General features: G+C 42.9%; 1 protein-coding gene across 5 annotated transcripts in view; it reads right to left on the bottom strand.

Moving 5' to 3' along the window:
• The window catches only part of RIN2 (Ras and Rab interactor 2), a 246,307-nt gene that overhangs the window by 186,209 nt on the left and 42,651 nt on the right, over positions 1 to 17,447 (bottom strand). The window contains exon 1 of one of the 5 annotated variants that reach the window (XM_063702311.1): positions 6,823 to 6,920. The exons of the other annotated variants lie outside the window; for them this stretch is intronic. The gene's annotated coding sequence lies outside the window, so the exon portion shown is untranslated. Of the gene's footprint in view, positions 1 to 6,822; positions 6,921 to 17,447 lie in introns of those variants that run through there. 5 annotated transcript variants of the gene reach the window in all.

The following is a 17,447-nucleotide window of genomic DNA, read 5'->3' as shown; positions in this document are numbered from 1 at the left end:
CCTCATCCCTTTCACACCTGTGAAATGCATACAATAATACATTTAACCAACTGATGAATGTTTCGGTTACTTTTAATTTTTGCTGTTTTTGATATTTTAAACAATGTTGCAGCCTTTTTTTCAAATATCTTTTAATCCATGCCCAGTTACTTTCTTTTTCTTTTTTTTCTTTTTCTTTCTTTCTTTTTTTTTTTTTTTTTTGATACGGAGTCTCGCTCTGTTGCCCAGGCTGGAGTGCTATGGAGCCATCTCGGCTTACTGCAACTTCTGCCTTCCGCGTTCAAGCGATTCTCCCACCTCAGCCTCCCAAGTAGCTGGTATTATAGGCACGCGCCACCATGCCTGACTAATTTTTGTATTTTTAGTAAAGACAGGGTTTCACCATGTTGGTCAGACTGGTCTCGAACTCCTGACCTTGTGATCCGCCCGCCTTGGCTTCCCAAAGTGCTGGGCATGCCCAGCTATTTTCTTAAATTAAGTTCTATAAAGTGAATTACTAGGGCAAGGCATGTGCAGTTTTTAAGAACTTGTGATGCAAGGATGCCCATGACTTCACACTCTTGCCAACCATGAACATTAACAATTGTTTATATTTTTGCTCATCTGAAAAGTACAATATAATACAGTCGTGCCTTGCACAATGACATTTCAGTTAATGATGGACTGTATATGCAATGGTGGTCCTATAAGATTATAATGGAGCTGCACTATACAGGTGTACTATTTTAAAAAAAATCTTTTATACCATATTTTTACTGTACATTTTCTATGTTAGATATGTTTAGTACTTATTTTTATGTTACAATTGCCTAATGGTATTCAGTACAGTAACATGCTGTCCTTGAGTTCAATCCTTGCCTTCCATAATGGGGAATCAACAGTCTAAAACTGAAAATTCCAGAAGTTGCAACACGTGTGTTATTACTTGGAAGTAAATGCCGACTGGGTTGGTCCATTCCAGCTGCTCTAACAAAATACCTTAAACTGAGTAATTTATAAACAATAGAAATGTACTGCTCACAGTTCCGGAGCCCGGAAATCCTGAGTTCAAGATGCTAGCTGACTCAGTCCCTGGGGAAGGCTCACCCTTTCCTTCAAAGATGAAGCCTTCTAGCTGTGTCCTCACTTGGCAGACGGGGCAAACAAGCTCACTCAGGCCTCTTTTATAAGGGCAGTGATCCCATTCACGAGAGCTTCACTCAGCACCTAATCCTGGACGTAAAAAGCCTGAGGCCTAGCAAGGCAAAAATTGTTTCCCAAGGCTACCCAAGGTTCAGACCAGAATTTGATCTTCTAACACCTTGTTTGGCTTATTTAACTGGTTAACCATTTGTCCCTGCTCTTAAACTGCTCCAATTCCTTAAACTTATAGAGCCTTTACTCTGAACAGGAAAATTAGAGTTCTCATTATCACAGACATAGCCGCCAAAGCCCCTTCAGGTTAGGTGATATCAAATGGAGGTAGGGTCGCCTCTCCACCCTTAGAATAGGTGATCACAAACTGTTAATCAGCAATGCTAACTGCAAGTGGAAACTTATGGAGAATAATTGATTACTGTTAAGGCATGACTTTAGGAATTCTTTGTAAGTCTAGCTTATAAAGAAAAATCCCTTGTCTTGAAATTTTCTAAAATTAGACTCAAGGAAGTTAGATAAAAGTGTGTTTGAGATAAATGAATCTGTTCCAAGTTTTTCAAAGCTGCACCAATATAGCAAGGTTCAAGCTATCCACAAATACTATTTATATGCCACTGGCAAGGGGCTGTGATCAATGTCTGTTTCTTGAAGGCAGAAGTGTGACCCAAAATCTTCTTAACCAAAGAAGACGTTTATCTTTTTCAACATCAAATTTTCCCGTATGTTATCAAGATGAATCCATGGATTGCTACAAACTATATGAACCCCTAAAGGGAAGCTTTCTTACTTACTCAAAGGAAGATGCTACAACAACTTTCATCATTGCCCAAAGACAGTTGTTTGAGCCGATGCTGACCATGGCATGCAAGGTACCTTGCTCAGCAGTGACTAATCAGTTTCCCACAGGACTCTGTGGTGTAGTGGGCTCCAGAGGAAGTCAATGGCAATGAATCACAGTGCTCAGGAATGAAAAATACAGCTGTGATTCACATTAACTCAAAGAAAAGGTTGAGGGGAAACAAACCTAAAAATTAAAACCACACACATGCACGCATCAGCAAATACCACACCGAGCATGTCAGGGAAACTTCTGCTTTTGAAAAGTCCAAACAAGAAAAAGAAAAGCAACTTTTCTAAACAAAGCCTAATAAATCTATTGATGGCAAGATTGAACTCATATAATGCACAATGTAGTTCCATAAAAAGAAATAAATTACTTTCAGTGAACTTGGTTTTTGTTATAAGAAAAAGGGAGCCAATGTATTGCTTTAGACCTAATTTCAAAGATTCCTATGTATACCTTCTTTAATTTTTATTGACTACTATCGAACTTTTAAATTTTAGCTTTTGCTTAAATTACTTTACCTTTGTAAGCAGAATTCTTGCCTCATTATAGGCCTTCTCTTAACTAGCATAAATTGCTTTCTCAATAATGAATTACCTAGGAACACAAAATAAGAAAGTGCAAGTTGGATTCATTGTTGTTAGACTCAACAAGCAATTTAAAAAATAAATAAACAAAATGCAAACCTCAGAGTTATTAGGACTGATCACTTTGAAACCTGCTGGAAATACTGCAGAAAGCCATAGAGCTCAGAGCCAGTTAATAATCCACACAGATACAAATTTGAGTTTCTTTGTTGGTGCTTAAATGGATAAATATTATATGATCAAGCTTATAAAACATAAAATTAAGTTAATATTTGGATAGGATTTGGTTTATTCTAACACCAGAAATGGCCAAGTGGATTTTAAAATCAGTGTAGACCAGGGCCAGGCATGATGGCTCACACCTGTAATCCTGATACTTTTTGGGAGGCTGAGGTGGGCGGATCACTTGAGGCCAGGAGTTCAAAGCCAGACTGGGCAACATATCAAGACCATGTCTCTACAAAAAAAAAAAAAAAAAAATAGCTGGGTATGATGGCATGCACCTGTAATCCCAGCTACTTGTGAGCCTAAGGTGGGAGGATGCTTGAGTTCCAGGAGTTCCAGTGCAGTATGATTGTGCCACTGCACTCCAGCCTGGGTGAAAGGGCAAAACCCTGTCTCCAAAATATAAAATATAAAATTACTATAGACCAGAGATTGAACGACTTTAATCACATGAGAGGTGGAGGACTTAGGTGGACATCTGGGGTGAGATGTTGTGTGACCACACCAGTTGTTGTGAGTGATTGTTGTCGTAATCAGTAATGATGTTAGACAATAAACATGTCATCTCATTTTGGAAGGCAAAGTCAATCAGTGACAAGGCAGAGTCAGACTTGTGGAAGCACTGGGGAGGGGGTGGGAGGAGGGGAAAGGGCAAGTGTGCACCGCAACCTCCCGTCCACCTACCAAACATGGGTCCAAACACCGCAGGGAGCTGAGCCCCAGGCAAGCCGCTGGATTGGACCTTACTTAACATGATTTATTTTTGTCTGATTTTTCCAAGCCTGATAGTCTCCTTGGGCCAAGCTAACAAAATGACTGAAATTTTCACTTTATATTTTATTGTGTGACCTCGTAAACACACATTTGCCCTTCATTTGCCAGTAAGAACATAACAAAACAAAGCAACATTAGAAATAGCATTTTGGGCTCCAATGCTTCATTCTCTGTTTCTTGCACGTGATACCACTATTTTTTTATTCTGACCTATTTAGCACATTTTGCTGTTTACCAAGACTGGAAGAGATTATTCATCATTTCAAATTACCCATCTGGAAGGCATTTTATAAACATGTCTAGTTTTCTATAATTTATTTATATTTCCAGATATCAAGATTCCTAAAATATGTTGAAACCACACCCCAGATAATAAAGACTATGTATTATTTTCCAGTTGAACTTTTTTCAGTATTTTTGGTAATAAAATTATGATACAACAGGTGACACAATTAATCATGTGGGACATTCAAACCCAGTGCTTTTTATATATTTAAAATAACTTTTCATTTTTTAAAAAATACATGTTTGTTACAGAACATTTAGAAGACATACATTTTAAAAGCTACAGGTCTATTTATTAATCATTTGGAGTACATCCTTCCAGAATTTTTATGCACCTATCTGTCTCTACTTTTTTATTGTGTTTTACTTCATTTTGTAATTCCTATTATAACCTGACATGTATTACGTATTCATTTGCCCAATTGTTACAATCTATTTCTCCCACTCGAATGGAAGCCCCTTAGGGGAAAGTACTCTGCCACTTCTGTTCACTACTAAGCCCCACTAGCCTCACGTAGTATCTGGTATGTATTCGGTGTCCATGAAAGAATGAATGAATAGTTGATGCTCACTAAATATTTGAAGAATTGAAAGAAGCCATGAAGCACAAGCCAACTGACCCAAAGTCATGATATGGCAAATGGATGGGAACTTCTTTCTTTTCCACCTCATATTTCTTGATTTCATCTGCTATTGGCCGATTAGCCCATTAATTTGAACTCAGTCAATTAGCTGCAGGCATGCAGTTGATTCATTATATGAGAACTAGAGAGAAGTAGTGATCTGGGGGCAAGGGAAAGAGTGGTGACCCCACAAATGGGGCTGACTTTGCGAGAGGCCACTGTGGAGTGGATTAGAGTGGGGAAGTCTATTGCTGAGCTTACTAGTGCCTGTGTTCTTCCTGCAGGGGTGGTGAATGAATAGCTCCCCTCAATTCCTCCATTCTCAGAATCTGACCCTGCACTGTTAGGTGGATACAAAGCAAGTGACTCTTGATCAGACCCAAAGGGACAATGCTGAGGAAGCTGAGTAACTTCTGCAGTAACCAAAGAAATGAAGATAATCATGAGTACTCTCATATCTTTCTTTACCCAACATCTGGACATTTTAACCACCAACTTCCTATTCACAGACAAAAAGTAATCCAGGGAGTATTGTTACCAGACAATAACTATTTTTAACAAAAGATTTAAAGTCTGATCTTGCTCTTCCTTTTGATTCTTTCAGTGAGGATGTCCATGCTATGAAACAATTCCCAAGTATGCCATTCTGAATTGGGGGGGGGGGGGGGGGGGGCGCGGGCGGGGGGGAGCTGCAGTGTGATGGGAGCTAGAATTGCTTTTTTAACTTTTTATTTGGAAATAATTTTGAACTTACAGAAAATAATTGCAATTATCCAAACCCTTACTACTCACGAAGGAGAAAAACAACCCAACACAAAATAAGCAAAAGATTTGAACAGACATTTTATCAAAGAAGCTATGCAAATGGCAAATGAGCACATGAAAAGATGCTTAACATCATTAGTCTGTAGGGAAAGGCTAAAACCACAATAAGATGCCACGACACATCTATCAGAATGGCTGAAATAGAGAAGAGTGATATTACCAACTGTCAATGAGGACTCAGAGAACTGGAAGCATCATACATAGTTGATGGGAACATAAAACGGTACAGTCTCTTTGAAAAACAGTTGGGTAGTTTCTTAAAGAAATAAACATAAACTTAACACATCACCCAGAAATTCCACTCATAGGTATTTACTCAAGAGAAGTGAAAATATGTGTCTACATAAAGACTTGTATGTGGGTGTTCACAGTAACATGATTTATAACAATAAAACTAAAAACAGTCCAAATGTAGAATGGATAAACAAAGTGTGATAAATCCATGCAATGAAATAGTATTCAGCGGTAAAAAAAAGAACAAGCTATTGATACCTGCTACAACGTGGATGACTTTAATAACACTATGTTGAGTGGGAGTAGTCAGGCACAAAAGACCACATATGGTATAGTTCCACTTATGTAAAGTTTCTGGAAAGCTGTATAAATTTACTAAAACACTACACTGGTACACTTAAAATAGGTAAATTTTGTGGTATTTAAATTATACCCAAACAAAGCTTTTTTTTTTTTTAATGGGAGCATATTCTAAATATTGTTTGTACTGTGCTTTTTTCTACTCAAAACTATAACTCAAAGAGAGTTTCATATTAGCACAGGAGATGGCCCTCATTTTTTAGTGGTTATAATGGTTCGTTGTATGATTGTGTCCAAATTTAAGTAACTCAAATAGCCATGAACGAAAAGGTCTCATTTCTCCATTCAGACCAAAGACCTTGTAGACATACAGTTTCTGCGTTCAGTTTTAAAAGCTACAAATTAGTTCCTTGCCTCAAAATCTCTTGAGCACCCTGTGATGGATGCTCATGGTGCCTCCCTTGTCCCCTCCACACCCACTGTTCCCATCCATGCCAAGGGTTTCCCACTGCAGGTACCCGTGAGTCTCTTCCTGAAGTCTCTCTGGTGACAGGAGCAAACTTGAATCACGCACGGGTGGCCAGAAGTGCCAGGAAGTTACTGCCTTTTGGAGCAGTCCTCACCAATGATGGAAGGAAGTTGTGGATAAACACCCCAGCTCCCTTACTCTGTGGGTAAAACCACTCGCAGGTGAGGTCTCCAGCACCTTGCAGAGCTCCTAGCGCCACTAAGCCCCCGTTGCCAATGGTGGCATCTGATCTTTAACACTCGTTCTTTCCCTTCTCTCTCCCATTTCCCTACCCCTCCTCCATCCTTCTGGAATCACTCACCAAATAAATTACTGCATCTAAATCCTTGTCTCAGGGGGACCAAAATAAACCACCACCAAGAAGCGACAGTTACTAATTGGTTTATACATCTGGTACTTTCTGCTTTATCCTTGTGCATTTTTTTTTATATTAAACAATCGTTATTTGAAAAACAGTACCTTGGCCGGGCACGGTGGTTCACGCCTGTGATCCCAGCACTTTGGGAGGCTGAGGCGGGCGGATCACGAGGTCAGGAGATCGAGACAATCCTGGCTAACACGGTGAAACCCCGTCTCTACTAAAAAAAAAAAAAAAAAAACACACACACACACACAAAATTTAGCCGGGCATGGTGGTGGGCGCCTGTAGTCCCAGCTACTTGGGAGGCTGAGGCGGGAGAATGGCGTGAACCCGGGAGGCAGAGCTTGCAGTGAGCCGAGATCACGCCATTGCACTCTAGCCTGGGTGAGACAGAACAAGACTCCGTCTCAAAAAAAAAAAAAAAAAAAAAGTACCTTATAATCTTAACACGATCAAACTTCAATAAGAGCAATTTCAGCATCAATAAACAGTAGCTAAACTAACGAGAGAGCAATCAAAAGTGCTTTAAAGGGAGCAGCACCGGCTGATGTTCTGCCGAGGCTCTGGGCATTCAGAACTTGGCTAAAGGGAAAACAGAATCAAATTGGCAGGTGCTCTGGACCCAAGCGCTCACATTGTGACCCACCTCCCTCCTGGGGGCCCTGGCAGCCCATGGTCCTCTTGGCACTTCTTTTTTCATTTCTTTGAGACGGAGTCTCACTCTGTCACCCAGGGTGGAGTGCAGTGGCACAATCTCGGCTCACTGCAACCTCTGCCTCCCAGGTTCAAGTGATTCTCATGCCTCAGCCTCCCAAGTAGCTGGGACTACAGGCATGCACCACCACACCTGGCTTTTTTTTTTTTTTTTGTATTATTAATAGAGACGGGGTTTTGCCATGTTGGCCAGACTGTTCTCAAACTCCTGACCTCAAGAAATCCACCTGCCTTGGCCTCCCAAAGTGCTGGCATTACAGGTGTGAGCCACCACGCCTGGCCCCTCTTGGCACTTCTGGGCTCCTGTGGGTTGTGGATGGTGGAGCCCTAGGAGCCAAAGGGCCACTCAGGAAAGGCTGCAACTTGGCCTTGCAGTCAGCCGGCTTCTGCCTGCTGTAGTCATTTTCTTTCTGCAGCACCTGGAGTTCTGTCTCAGTGGTCGCAGCGGCCATCTAGCTTTCCTGGGCTGTTCTCTTGTGGCAGAGGATCTCCCTCTGAAAACTGGAAGTGTCTTTCTTCAATTTCTGGGCCAGGTCTTGGGCCATCTTCTTGTAGTGGTTGTGGGTTGTGACATGTGGTTCATGTATGTGTGCACCTTGTGAAGTCTCTGGTCAAGGTCCAGGCAGTAGGCGTCCTCCTCTGTGGACTCCCATGAGGCCCCACATGTGTTCTCGGTGGAGATCAGGCAGAACAGGAAGCGTCGGCTGTAGCTTCGGGAGCTCCCTCTCCAGCTGTACCCTTGCACCCTGCACAGAGGCCTGCTCGCTGATCAGACTTTGGACTTGTGCTGTGAGTTCTTTATGCCTTTGATTTCTTCCCATAATTGCGTGTCTGCTTCTCCAGTCTCTCCCTCAGGACATTCGAAGGATGCACCTAAGTCACCATCGTCATCCACACTCTTCAGAGGACTTGTGGCTGGGACGCTAGGGGACTGCCATATCCTGCTTCCATGTTCTCCTCCACTGCCAAGTCCCCATCCTCCACATGGTCTCTACCATCCTCCAGCAGATGCAGGACGCTGGGCCGGGGTGTGGACCGGGGAGATCAGTCGCTTCACTCCAACATTTGTGACTGTTTCATTCCTGCCTTGGCCTGCTTCAGCCTTCTTTGCCTGCAAGCGTTGCTTCCGTCTGACAATTTCCTGGTCGGGCAGCTCTGTAGGTTGCTGGTGGTCACTGCTATCATTCAGATCATCCGCAATTTTCCCCTGATCTTCTGCCCCGGCTGTGAAGTATATGGACATGCTTTGCATCAGTCACTTGGGGAAGTTCAGGAGGCTTCCTTTTTGATGCTTTTTTCAGAAGCTCACCTAGGTCCTGATGGGAAAGACCTGCTTATTTCATTCAGAACCCTAGGCAGAGAGTTTGGAGCAATCCAGGACTGGCCTGTGGCATGGGTGACATGAGGCCCCCCACCAGCCTGGGGTGCTGACTGCATCGTGGCTCTGGCCTTTCCTTGGACCACGCCCTGGACCGCATCCCTTTAGGCCGGCTCTGCTCTTCTTTTCACTGCATGTCATCTCCTGACCATAAAGGCCACCATAACAGTGCATGCCCAGATCACCCAGGGTATCCCTAGGGTCGCTGGCACTAGTCCCAGGATTCTATACATCACTAGCACTGCCACCCCCAGGGGGCCAGCAGCAGCTGAGTAGATATTGCGTGGCGAGCAGCAGGCCCTCCGTGGCTCCAGAGGGCTCTGCTGCTCTGTTTCCACTTGCCAGTGAACTGTGGACAGCTAACCGGAACCCTGCGGAGTGTTCTGTCTCTGACACAAACAGGGGCCCACCAACCAGGGTAGACCGCCCATTGGGCTGGGGGAGGGGAGGCACCTCGTGCTTTAGAAAACTGTGTCCCTGATTTTGCTGTGCAAATAGAAAATGACATTACTTATACAGGGCCTTCGGGGAGTGGAAAGAGCTCATGGCAGACCTGAGCTGAGGCCACTCCAGGCCCCACCTGGCCCTACAGCCCAGCTAGACGGTCAAAGCAGGGCCATGCCACAGCCTGTGTCTACACAAGATCCTATTCTCAGCTTTCCTTCACCCGACTCCCCTTCCCCTGACTCCTACTGGGCCATGGTGGCCTCTCTGGCCCTGCTGGCGACCAGGCTCAGAGAGGAGAGGGGCGGCCTGTGACTGCCAGGTGTGGCCTGTGAATTTATACAAACAGAAGCAAGCCACTAAGCATGCAGGCATCTTAACGGCATGCATAAGGCATATGATTTCATTCATAGTTTAATTAGAATGCACTGTAAGACACTAGCATCAAGGTCTGGGTTCATTTGCTTGCTTGCTTAGCCAATGCAAGGACACAGTATAAATAACTTATGAGTGTTTGGAAAGACATTTAATCATTTAAGGCTTAGGTTTCTTCCGCAGACCTTCTTTAGACGGCCAAGAACACAACAGTAATGCCACCCCTAGCATATGCTTTATGACTTATAACTCACAAAAAGCATAAAACTGCAAGTCTTTTCTATGCTAAGTTGGAAAAAGTCCTGTAAATTTAAGGCTGCAAATTCCAACCAACATAAAAGCTTTGCCTCTTCTCCTTCCAGCTAAACTGCATCCATGCCAGATGAGAGAGCCAAGGTATTGAGAGAAGCACAGAAAAGACATTTTTGCAGAATCCAAAACCTTCTCCTAAAATTTAGGAAAACACACACATCAATATGACTGACAATTTATTCATTCTACTTGCTGCTCTTATTTCATTCTGACAAGTTTGGGCAACTGGTGTGTGCTGAATCCAAGTCTGATCATTTGAGGCAGCTGCTGAAGTGTTAACAGGTTGTCACTGTGGAGGAACAAGCTCACCATCTCCAAACACTTCATAATTCTAAGGTGAACAAAGCCATCATACAAGATAAAGTAACAATTCCCAGCTCAGGTCTGAGATAAAGAGATTCCTGGAGCCTTAGGGTGTGCAGCTTTTAGTATCATCTCATCTCCCATTAATAACAACTTAGAATATCATTAAGGTTTAGGGATTTTGCCAAAAGTGATAACTAAAACTAGCACTGGTAAAGGCTTAAATTTCACATCATGTTTGCCCAATTTGGCAGAAGATAGAGGAAGCATGGTAGATTGCCTCATTGGTCTTAAGCCAAGGTCAACAGTGGAAACTCCTCCAGCAAAGGCAGAACACATTTCTCTGCCTCTTGACTTAGGTTTGGCCATGTGACTTGCTTTGGCTAATAGAATAATACAAAAATGTCAGTGTGCCGATTCCAAGCACAAGCTTTACAAGGTTTCTTGGGCTTCCACTTATACTCATGCACTTCTGCCATTGTCACAAGGAGAGCTTTCCTTAGGTAGCCATGCCCACCAACCTGGACTTAGCGTGTGCTAAGTGTTGCTGGCCTGAACCCAGACATCAGTGGGAAGCCAAGCCTAGCTGAATATGTGCAGGAAGCAGCGTCACCTAGCTGAGCCCAACCTAGATCTGCCAGATCCCAGCTAACCTCTGTTTGCATGAGCTAAACAGATATTTATTATCAATTTCTTATCTTTTTCTTTTTGAGACAGGATCTTACTCTGTTGCCCAGGCTGGAGTGCAGTGGTGCAATCATGGCTCACTGTAGCCTCGAGCTCCTGGACTCAAGCAATCCTCCCACCTTAGCTTGCCTATCAGCTAGGACTACAGATGCATACCACCATGCCTGGCTAATTTTTGTTATCTTTTGTAGAAATGAGGTTTCACCATGTTACCCAGGCTGATCTCAAACTTCTGTGCTCAGGCAATCCTCCCACCTCAGCCTCCCAAAGTGCTAGGTTTACAGGTGTGAGCCACCGCACCCAGCTCAGTTTTCCTACTGAGTTTGGAGATGTTTTGTTGCACGCGTAAAAGCTGATGCCAGAGCAAAGGGGAAGTACAGGAAGCCAGGGGGAATAGTTTATAGTAGGTTTCTCCTCTTTCCTTCTCTGGAAAAATGGGTGGCAACGTATAGGATATAATCATGATGTTCATAGTTGCTTTTTAAAAAGTCCATCTCACGCCAGTTAGAATGGTGATCATTAAAAAGTCAGGAAACAACAGATGCTGGAGAGGATGTGGAGAAATAGGAATGCTTTTACACTGTTGGTGGGAGTGTAAACTAGTTCAACCACTGTGGAAAACACTGGGGCGATTCCTCAAGGAACTAGAACTAGAAATACCATTTGACCCAGCAATCCCATTACTGGGTATATACCTAAAGGATTAGAAATCATTCTACCATAAAGACACATGCACACTCACGTTTATTGCAGCACTGTTCACAATAGCAAAGACTTGGAACCAACCCAAATGCCTATCAATGATAGACTGGATAAAGAAAATGTGGTGCACATATACACCATAGAGTACTATGCAGCCATAAAGAAGGATGAGTTCATGTCCTTTGCAGGGACATGGATGAAGATGGAAACCATCATTCTCAGCAAACTATCACAAGGACAGAAAACCAAACACCGCATGTTCTCACTCATAAGTAGGAGCTGAACAATGAGAACACATAGACACAGGATAGGGGAGCATCACACACTGTGGCCTGTCGGAGGTTGGGGGCTGGGGAAGGGATAGCATTAGGAGAAATTCCTAATGTAGATGACGGGTTGATGGGTGCAGCAAACCACCATGGCACATGTATACCTATGTAACAAACCTTCATGTTCTGCACATGTACCCCAGAACTTAAAGTATAATAATTAAAAAAAAAAAAAGTCCTTGTAACTTGGGCCAGGCGCAGTGGCTCATGCCTGTAATCCCAGCACTTTGGGAGGCTAAGGCGGGCAGATCTTCTGAGATCAAGAGTTTGAGACCAGCCTGGCCAACATGGCGAAACCCTGTCTCTACTAAAAATACAAAAATTAGCTGGGTGTGGTGGTGCGTGCCTGTAATCCCAGCTACCAGGGAGGCTGAGGTAGGAGAACTGCTTGAACCCAGGAGGTGGAGGTTGCAGTGAGCCGAGATCGCACCACTGCACTCCAGCCTGGGTGACAGAGTGAGACTGAGAAAAAAATAAGACAGAGAAAAAAAATAAGGTCCCTATAACTTCTTTCAGGAATATCCTAACTTCTGAGTCCCATAGTTGGACTATTCGAAGATGAATCCTACACAGTCTGTCGCAGTGATGGTGGGATTGAGCCCGGTGCCCACAGTGGTAACCTGCTCATGTCACAGACTGTATGGCCTCTTTGCCCTCCGTATGCCACTCCCTACTCCCTCATTGTGCTTCAGGGCATCCCTGCCCATATAAATACCCGCATCCCAATTTTTGACCAAAGCTAAGTCTCATTGTAATAAATAGTAACTAACACTCATTGAACACTTGAATGTGCCAGACGCCATGACACACAGGTAACTTGACTTCTCAGTGCTTCAGTTTTCTCATCTGTAAAATAAGGATAAGAATAGTGCCTACCTAAATAAACTAGAAAATCTAGCAGAAATGGATAAATTACTGGACACAAAAACCCTCCCAAGACTGAACCAGGAAGAAGTTGAATCCCTGAATAGACCAATAACAAGTTCTGAAATTTTAAGGGAGTCATAAATAGCCTACCAACCAAAAACAAAACAAAACAAACAACAACAACAGCAAAACAAAACAAAAAAAACCCAGATGGATTTACTGCTGAATTCTACCAGAGGTACAAAGTGGAGCTGGTACCATTTCTTCTGAAACTATTCCAAACAATTGAAAAGGAGGGACTTCTCCCTAGCCCATTTTATGAGGCCAGAATAATCCTGATACCAAAACCTGGCAGAGATACAACAAAAAAATAAAACTTCAGGCCAATATCCCTGATGAACATTGATACAAAAATCCTCAATAAAATACTGGCAAACCAAATCCAGCAGCACATCAAAAAGCTTATTCACCACGATCAAGTCAGCTTCAACCCTGGGATGCAAGGCTGGTTTGATATATGCAAATCAATAAAGGTAATTCATCACATAAACAGAACTAAAGATAAAAACCACATGATTATCTCAATAGATGTAGAAAAGGCGTCCAATAAAACTCCACATCCCTTTATGTTAAAAACTCTCAATAAACTAGGTATTGATGGAACATACTTCAAAATAATAAGAGCCATTTATGACAAACCTACAGTTAATATCACACTGAATGCACAAAAGCTGGATGCATTCCCCTTGAAAACTAGCACAAGATAAGGATGCCCTCTTTCACCACTCCTATTCAACATAGTATTGGAAGTTCTGGCCAGGGCAGTCAGGCAAGAGAAAGATAAAAAGGGAATTCAAATAGGAAGAGAGGAAGTCAAATTGCCTTTGTTTGCAGATGACATGATCCTATATCTAGAAAACCACATTGTCTCAGCCCAAAAGCCTCTTAAGCTGATAAGCAACTTCAGCAAAGTCTCAGGATGCAAAATCAATGTGGGAAAATCGCAAGCATTGCTATACACCAACAATAGACAAGCAGAGAGCCAAATCATGAATGAACTCCCATTCACAATTGCTATAAAGAGAATAAAATACTTAGGAATACAGCTAACAAGAGAAGTGAAGGGCCTCTTCAAGGAGAACTACAAACCACTGCTCAAGGAAATCAGAGATGACTCAAACAAATGGAAAAACATCCCATGCTCAAGGATAGGAAGAATCAATATCGTGAAAATGGCCATACTGCCCAAAGCAATTTATAGATTCAATGCTATTCCCATTAAACTACCATTGACATTCTTCACAGAATTAAAAAATAACTACTTTAAAATTCACGTGGAACCAAAAAAGAGTCTGTATAGGTAAGACAATCTGGAGCAAAAAGAACAAAGATCTGATTTTTAGTTTTGAGTTTTACATTTAAGTCTTTAATCCATCCTGAGTTGATTTTTGTGTAAGGTATAAGGAAAGGGTCCAGTTTCAATTTTCTGCATATGCCTAGCCAGTTTTCCTAGTACTGTTTATTAAATAAGGAATCATTTCCCCATTGCTTGTTTTTGTCAGGTTTGTCAAAAATCAGATGTTTGTAGATGTGTGGTCTTATTTCTGAGATCTCTATTCTGTTCTTTTGGTCTATGTGTCTGTTTTTGTACCAGTATCATGCTGTTTTGGTTACTGTAAACTTGTAGTATAGTTTTAACTCAGGTAGTGTGATGCCTCCAGCTTTGTTCTTTTTGCACACAACAAGCTTTCAATAAATGCTAGTTATTTTCCAGCAAGACTTGCTTATCCTTATTACTATCAGGCTTCTAAGCTGCATCTGCTAGGGTTGAAAGAACAGGGTAGAACTGAGGAAAATAAAGAGGTAAAAGAGAATGAAGAGAAAGGAATACATTTCATCTTCATTAAGTCACTTTACAATTCTCAGCCCGCAGATGGCAGTGCTGGCCTTTTTCACTCATCAGTGAGCAGGTAGAACAACAGGAAAAATAAAGCATTCTCCGTCAATTGTATTTAGTTAATGAAGTTCTATTGCACTGAGGGCAGGAGAAGCCTGAGAACAAGGGAAGATAAAAGAGGAGTCTAGTGGGAGAGGCTGGTTAGGTCGTGCTCCTTGGAGTATAGGTCTAAGGCATGGACTGTGTCCAAGAGAGGATACATTGTTTCCAACAGGGTCCAGCAGGGGCTGGAAGACTTCCCTCAGGTGTGCAGATGACTAGGGCTTGCTCTAGATGGTGCCAGAGCACTCCTTGGCGAACCATGAAATAGGGCACTAAAACCTAGCTTTCGAGGGGGGCTTCAGGACTCAGTCAAGGTGGAGAAGGGGATGGGTCACTCAGTTGGTATTAAAAATTAACCATCCCTAGCGACCCAGGTGAAAGTAGGGACTACCCAAAGGTGGCTGACTGACTGCTTGACAAGGAATTCTCCTTCAGTGATGTCATCCCTCCAGCCTGCCTTTCTATAACACAGCCTCACTCCAGACCTTTAGTCGCACTGTGGCAAGGGGAAGGGAGGGAGGCCAAGCCCCAGGAGCTTTGGCTATACTTTATTTATTTATTTTTTTAAAGAAACTTTTTGTAGAGATAGCGCCCAAGCTGATCTTGAACTCCTGTCCTCAAGCAATCCTCCTGCCTTGGCCTCCCAAAGGGCTGAGATTACAGACATGAGCCACCACACCTGGCCTGGCTATACCTGGTAGGGGCAGCTCTTTCTGCCAAGTATGTAGGTCACCTAAGCACGGGGTGCTCGGGACAGGGCCCAGTGAAGTCACCCGGCCTGCTCCAAATTCCGCCTTGATGCTGCCTAACTGGGTGATGTAGGACAAGTGACCTAACCTCATGGGACTCAGTTTTCCCATCTGTAAAATGAGAATAATAACAATCCCACCTGTATAGGGCTGTCGTGATGATTAAATGTGACAACGGATGATGTGGTCATCAGTTCTCCAATGTTGTATATTGGCTTTTCCCCTCTTGAAAATTTTTTTGCTCGGATAACCTAATGAAATATTGTATCTCAGAGTCCTGTGGCAGTTCCTATTATTGTTTATTTTACAACTGCATTTTATGGAAGTTATTTATTTATGAAAGTCAAACACAGGGATGTTTTATCTAACAGGAAGGACAGAGGAAGTGAGAAATCTTTGGCCTCAAAAGACAAACCTACAACATCATGATAAGACTTCAGTATTTATACCTGGAACTATGCACTTCCTTACTCTGTCATCATTATTATCAAGAAAATTCACATCTAATGCTCTTTGGTGCTTATTTAACATGCATTTATTAGATATCTGCTCAGGTAAGGGTCTTTGCTAGAAGAAAAGAGGTGAAGAATAGGAAAGACAGACCAATCCCGGGCCTTCCTGAAATAAAACTAGGGATAGAGACATTGATCACAGAATCACATAATGATGCCAGGTGCAGTGGCTCACGCCTGTAATCCCAGCACTTTGGGAGGCCAAGGTGGGAGGATCATGAGGTCAGGAGATCGAGACCATCCTGGCTAACATAGTGAAACCCCATCTCTACTAAAAATACAAAAAAATTAGCCGGGTGTGGTGGCGGGCGCCTGTAGTCCCAGCTACTCGGGAGGCTGAGGCAGAAGAACGGCATGAACCCGAAAGGCAGAGGTTGCAGTGAGCCGAGATCGTGCCACTGCACTCCATCTTGGACGACAGAGTGAGACTCTGTCTCAAACAAACAAACAAAAAAGAACTCCATTTCAAAAAATAATAATAATAAAATAAAATAAAAATTACTTGATGATTATTTTATATGATAAGGAAAAGAATATTTTGTAATATGAGCAGATACCACAGGATCTAAATTCATGGAGGGAAGGTAGACAGCTTCCTGAGAGAACTCTACATTTAAGTCAGAACGGGAGGCACCCAACCAGGGTCCAAATTAAGAAATAGAGCAACAACATATTGTGCAGAGATAGTTCTCTAACATTTTTCTCTCTTATTCCTCTTACTCTGCAAGGGTTTGCTTTCTCTGAGAGCAGCTGTGTCTACAGGGCAGCTAAGGCCCAGCTCCCAGCCCAGAAAGAATGTGTAGTTAGAGCAGTGGTGAACCTCACAAGCTTGAAATCAGGCAGCTCCGGGTTGAAACTCCAGCAACACATTCAATAGTTGTGTGGCCTTAGGTAAGTCAGTTCATCTCATTCAACTTCTGTTTTCTTACTTGTAAACAAGTGTAATGATATTTTACACTTCAAACAGTGTTGCTGTGGGTTTAAATGAAATAGCTGAAAACAACAATGTTTATTTTGCTCATGAATCTGCTATAGGAGCAGGGCTCAGCAGGGATGGTTCAGCAGGGACAGCTTATCTCTGCTCGATTTAGCACCAGTGGGGGCAGCTCAAAGGCTGGGGGCTGGAGCCAGCCTTCTAAGTCCCATGTCAGTGGGGCTGTCAACTGGAGCACCTACATGTGGCCTCTCTGCAGGGCCTGGCTTCCCAGAAACATGGTGGCTGGGTCTCAAGGACATGTATCCTAAGGGATTTAGAGAGCTACGTGGAAGCCCCATCACCTTTGCTAATCAAGACTTTGATGTCACTCGGCATCACTTTGCCACATTCTTTATGTCAAGGCAGTCACTGGGTC

This window comes from Gorilla gorilla, chromosome 21 (genome assembly GCF_029281585.2).
Source record: "Gorilla gorilla gorilla isolate KB3781 chromosome 21, NHGRI_mGorGor1-v2.1_pri, whole genome shotgun sequence".
NCBI classification, from domain to species: domain Eukaryota; kingdom Metazoa; phylum Chordata; class Mammalia; order Primates; family Hominidae; genus Gorilla; species Gorilla gorilla.
This window is presented reverse-complemented; position numbering and strand designations above follow the sequence as displayed.